Here is a 6061-nt window from a genome sequence, read left to right on the forward strand (position 1 = left end):
ACACTGAGGCGCAAATCCAGGTATTCACTTAGAATGAGAGATACAGGACGGGCGCTAAAAGGATCAAGCCGATCACATTGGGTAGCCGTAACGACGGTGTCCTGTATATCGCGAGCATACATGCAGTTTTAGAGTGAATGGTTGGGACAGGGAAAAAAGCTGCATGAAAACAGCTTGACAATGCCCCACGTCCCAGATTCAGTGTGGCAAACATGACGGCAAAAGCAAAGTAAATATAAACACAATTCAAACCAACAATGCAATGCTATACATTGAAAATAAGTTCTGCAGAAAGGAATTGTTATTATGAAAATATTTAACAAAGCACATATAAAATAGAAGAATTAGAGAGCATACGTACGTTTTCACAAGTAATTTTGAAATTATTTAGAGTATTTGGCACACAGTAACACAGTGCCTCAAAACCGTGTTAGTGCGTGGCCTCAGAACACACACCAATGTTCAGAGTGTCGGTTTAGGCGCATACAAGGATTTGGTTGCAGATTAGCTAAACTGCACATGTAACCGCTGCTTTTAATGGTATCAGACCTGAAGCATATTAATAAGGAGTATTCGTAGAGCATGTCTAATTATTGCCTGCCTTGTTGCATTGAGGATGGCGAGAAGTCTACACGCTTCGACTACATGCTCTGACAAGCTAGCCAACGTGTTGCACCATAAGACAAACACGCAGACGCTGCTCGGCGCCGTCGGCGCTGTCGGCGCGAACGCGCACTGAACGCAGATGCAGCCAGCGCCTCTGGCGGTGGCGCCACGAAAGACTAACCGTGAGCCGCCTGTTCGTCTTCGCACTAATGTTTCACTGAAGGCCTTTCGTTGACCTTGGCTGAGCTTTCACTTCATTCTTGACGAATGGCAGAGTATATATTACTCTCCTCTTCGGGGTGCAACGTTTACTCTGACAACTGTCCGATAACTCTCGGCCTCGGAGTACGCAGCATTCCACTTTTAAGGGAGTAATGCATGCCGAGTGGCACTACTGTGCTCGATTACATAGCTCGAGTTACTCTCCTTAAAAAGGAGTAATGTAGAGAAGGCATCACTCTACGATAAGGGGAGTAAATAGGCATTACTTCGGTAAGGAAAGAAAGTACGCATTACTCCCCCTCTAAAGGGAGTAATGTACTCGACAGCAGAGTACACACTACTCCTCTTCGAGGGGAGTAACGTGTACCCTCCTGTAAAAGAGTTCTCGGTTGGGAAAAAGGGCGTTGATGAACAGCCGATTACGGAATCTTGCAAAACGTGTCATGGTTTACTATCTCAATTTTTGTTTCTCATATTACTTACGGCCAGGCCAGTGGAAAGCTCGTATGCGATGGCATTGAGTCTTCGCATGGCCGTGACCGTGAACACCACGAACATCGTAATGACGAATTCGGACCGGTATGACTCGTTCATCTTGCTGAACACCCAGCCGGGAAGGTCTTCTACGACAACCTGCGGTGGTTTATCACGCCGTTTGTGTTACTTTATGTCGAACAACAACCACTGGAACGACACCTGCAAATACCTCTAAGTATATTTGGCCGTAAAGAAGTTCCGTTGAGTTCAACCAAAGAGGTAATACATCGCCGAGGGACAAATCGGAAGTTTCAGGGCTAAAAAAACTTCACTGCGGTCTAAACTAAATCGTTACACCGCGCAAGCGATAATGTGGCAGAATCGTGGAGTGCCACCTGGTCAACCTTCCCCGTTCACCACCTTCAGCAGCTCTCCTATAATTGTAACAAAATAAAAGAAGTCGATTTTGACTTGAACAGTACGCGTCTTTGAGTTACATCGCATACGTTGAAAGAGTAGTAGGTGACACATTAACCCTTTGTATCCCAGCGTCCACATATGTGGACTAAACATATCAGTGAAGTGGGATCAGGCTAGCCAACGCCTTGCCTTAAATATCGATTTAAAATGTTGGCATTGGTTCAACATTTCATGAAAATATCTATATGTGTCCACTTCTGTGACCAAAGAATGGTAAGTGCGCTCAGAACAACGACGTCCTTCTGAAGTCGCCTATGGAGATGTATTCTTGTATTTTTTTATATAAGCTCACTCTAAATTCTTATAAGTTTTTAAATTATTCGGCTTTATTCGAGAAAAGGAATGGTTTATCTTGTATTTGCGTGAGTTTTGCTGCACTGTGAGTGACCAAAGTATTGTACGTTGAGGTGTCGCTGCTTGTTTTTTTTTTTTTTAGAACTAAAGCTAAATTTTCCAGGTTTTCGGTTTATTCCCACTTTCGTATGTATTGTTATTGCATATACGCAAAAAAATATTTAGTTGCGCAACTAGACTGGCTGTGGAATACAAAGGGGTAAAAACAAACGGGCAACAGAATTTTACTCACCTTCCACTCCTCGTAGTCATCTTTGTCAGTCGATAAGGAAGAGATCCGCTGTAACTCCAGATGCGCTTGTTCGATGGCGTACATGTAACTCGTCGAATATCCTGAGATGTCAAAGCCAGTCTTGAGTAAGCCTCTAGTCCAACATTTGAAAAACACTTGAACAGCAGGTGTCACTGGAGCGAGCGTCTCGACGAGAGGTATTGTCTTCAAAGTAGCAACGAGTCCGCTTGTCTGAACGTTGACTCCAGTGACACCTCCCTATTCGAGGGTTCTCGATCTCTTCATGATTCCATCTTTCCCTGAAATTCTGATTCATTTAGGCTGTAGCGAAGCCTTGGAACTCTGCAGTGGGTCGCCCTCTTCGGCTCCTTTCGGAAAGCAAAGCAGCTCATGCTGAGAGTCGGTCCCCGCCTTGACTGTCGCTGTTGTGCATCGTCACCGAGTGCCCACAAACAAAAGTCTTTACAACAATAAACGTCTCTCCAGCACCTCCACCAAACTGTAGAGACGTTTATTGGCGGGCACTCGGCGAGATGCACGACAGCGACAGTCAAGGCGGGGCCGACTCTCGGCACGTGCTGCGTTCTCTCCGAAAGGAGCCGAAGAGGGCGACCCACTAGAAGGTGCTGGAGAGGACGCCCGACAGCAGAGTTCCAAGGCTTCGCTACAAGGCAAACATTTGACACATATAATCCTACAGTCGGGGGTGGTTTCCCTACTAACCATAAATACTGTTCTGCATCTAGTGTAACTACTACGGATATTGTGAATTAAAAGTTCGTCGTCTCTTGTTAAAATGTTGCGTTTGGCTGAGCAGTGAAGCCGTAACTTTTGTTGAAATTTGCCAGGAAGTTTGAGTTTTCGACCCACAACTAGCCACCCCGAACATACGTCTTTATCGGAAGTCACCTACATTAAAATACGATTGACGTCACGTAAATAGGCAATTGGAATTGCGTCGGGAATATATGCAAATTTTCTCTGGGTGGGACATCTAGGGCTGTTGGAGGAGCTTGCATTTATTCGTAGATTGTAAACTGGCTATAGTTGTAGCTTGCACGGCGTGTAGAACGATCTGTGGCCATCTATGACGCCACGTAATAGCCGCGTCACTGCTCCACGGAATTGGCTGCGTCCAGTTATGGAGGCGTTGCCGTTTCGTCGTGAGTGGCAAATTGCGAAGAACAGTTTGTAGATGCAAGAAACTCTTAGACGAAGTCGGCACCTCCCTGGTTAAAAGCAGCACTTCTTATCATAATACTCTCCCATACCATGTACAGACTGCGTGCGATGTTTTGATTTCTGTTTTTTACTGGAATCTGTAACACAATATGACCATTACTCGGCGTTTATTTTTAGCCCATGGAGAGTATCCATTTGTGCTCAAAATGCAATAAAGGTGTAGTGGAGTAAGTGCTTAGTATTGTAAATAAACAGTGAATGGTTTTCTAAAAGTTCCCATATAAAACTTTGAGTGATTGATTGAATATGAGATTTTTTCTGGACCACTAAACGTTGGAATGTACTGCCCGGCAACGTTCGCTCTTTGCCCATGACTGATTTGCCTTCTACAGGGGTCATGTGTAATGTTATCGCCACTTCTGCAAAAATCCGTCATGTTAAAATAAATAAATAAATAAATAAATAAATAAATAAATAAATAAATAAATAAATAAATAAAATAAATAAATAAATAAGCGATATGTGCTTCAAGGAACTAGTCATTTGTATTTTGTCAACTTTTATCAGTTTAATAGAGTGCGTAATTATTGATGACGATGGCACTGCCAGAGGCTTACCTCCTCAAGAGGCTTACTGACCAGCAGACCAACTGACCGACTGACAGACTTTGAAAATTCAACTGAATGATTAGCACTTTACACTTATAGCAAATAGCTAGTCGTTTTGCAAGAACTAACCTACCAGTCCTACTACAGTCGGCTTTAAGAAGTCCGGGTAGATCCCGCCCAGGTGACCGAAGCGTGGCAGCTGATTACCGCCACGACTAAGGAAATAGTCCCGCTCATACACTCGGCAATGTTCTCCGACCGCGGGGTCACCAACCGTCCGGCTCATGACGTCATTCTCGAGTGCGCGCCCACTGGTGCAGGCTTGTGCGCATCCGCCTTTGAGGAGGAGACTCCGCAGAGATCTAAAGTTTTACGTGAGTATAGACCGAACCTAACTGCGCGCAGTCGACCCACCAATACGATATCACTTGCGCTTGGAGCGATCCGTACAATATTTTGTAGCATTATGTCATTCGTAAAATTTGATTATGGATTTTGTTGTTCCTTCATTTATGGCGATATATTTACTTATTCATTCATTGTGACAGACAATGTTTAAGAGCGAAGTTCCTACCGGAAGCACCGAAGTCGTCCTCGAGGAAGGGCCTGTAGATCGTGTACGCGAGGCTGACGTCGGGGACGTGGCTCTTGCCACCTTCGGGCGTCTCCAGAACCGCACACATTGGATGCACTGAGCCCTCCTTCTGATTGACCGCAATCTCGGCGCAGACCTTGGCCACATCGCTGACTAGGCTGACATTGAGAGGCGTGGAAGGCACTGTAAAAACGATTGTCGAAACAAAGAGCGAGATAATTTTAATGAAGAAAAAAATGTATTGTCTTCTGCTACTCACTACGATCGTTAGTTTAAAATAAAATACACGTAAATGACTGAAGCATTTCTCTAACTATGCATCGAAAACAAGTAACACTGGTGACTCCTAAATAGAAGAAATCATTACTCTGCCATCTTCCTATGCAGTGCCCGGATGAAAAATTTTTGAACAGAAGGTGTCGCTGCAGCCAACGTTACAAGTGGTATTGTCATCTTCAAGGCGGCTGCCTTGAAGAAGGCAAGACAACTTCCAGGTCAGCAGCGGGTGCTCGACTTCTGACCCGAAAGTCGCGGGTTCTATCTCGGCCGCGGCGGTCGCATTTCGGTGGACTTGAAATGGTAGAGGGGCCCGTGTACTGTGCGACGTCAGTGCACGTTAAACAACGCAAGATAGTCGAAATTTCTGGAGCCTTCCACTCGGCGTCCCTCGTAATCATATCGTCGTTTCGGCACGTCAAATCCCAGACATTATGAAGGCGAAAACCATAGATGCCTCATCAAACACGAAAATTGAGCATCGTCGCCGTCGGCGTCAACACGAGTGATGCGAAAAAAGATCACGCGCTGACGTCACTATTACCTCAAAGATCGCTAAAATTTGTAACGTCATCATGACGTCACATATTGTGTCGTCACGTGTGACGTCACCGCATGAAATCGTCGCTTGGTCGAAGGTGGGCCGATCACGGAGGCAGTGCAACACCAGGTGAGGCGCAGAAAGCTTGCAGTGCCTCCGATCCTGGAGGCAGCGCAAAGCTATGTTAGGTGCAGAAAGCTTTCAGAAGTGGACATGGGAGGATCGACACATCGACTGAGAAGAAGAAGAAGAAGGCTTTAGCCTTCGAGACGCCTTAGGCGAATGCACAAGGGACCCTGTGAGTTTTATTTAAGGGCGTCGTGCGAAGACACCGCGTGTACCTATGCCCCGCACCTGTCTCTTCTTCCGTCGAGTCGCGGACGGAGTACAGAGCGACCACGGCGTCCAGCAGCCTCTTGTTGTAACTCGTCTCCGGCCCGAACACCACGTGCGTGGGACGCCTTGAGACGAGTACGGAGTCCATCTCG

This window comes from Rhipicephalus sanguineus, chromosome 7 (genome assembly GCF_013339695.2).
Source record: "Rhipicephalus sanguineus isolate Rsan-2018 chromosome 7, BIME_Rsan_1.4, whole genome shotgun sequence".
Lineage (NCBI taxonomy): Eukaryota > Metazoa > Arthropoda > Arachnida > Ixodida > Ixodidae > Rhipicephalus > Rhipicephalus sanguineus.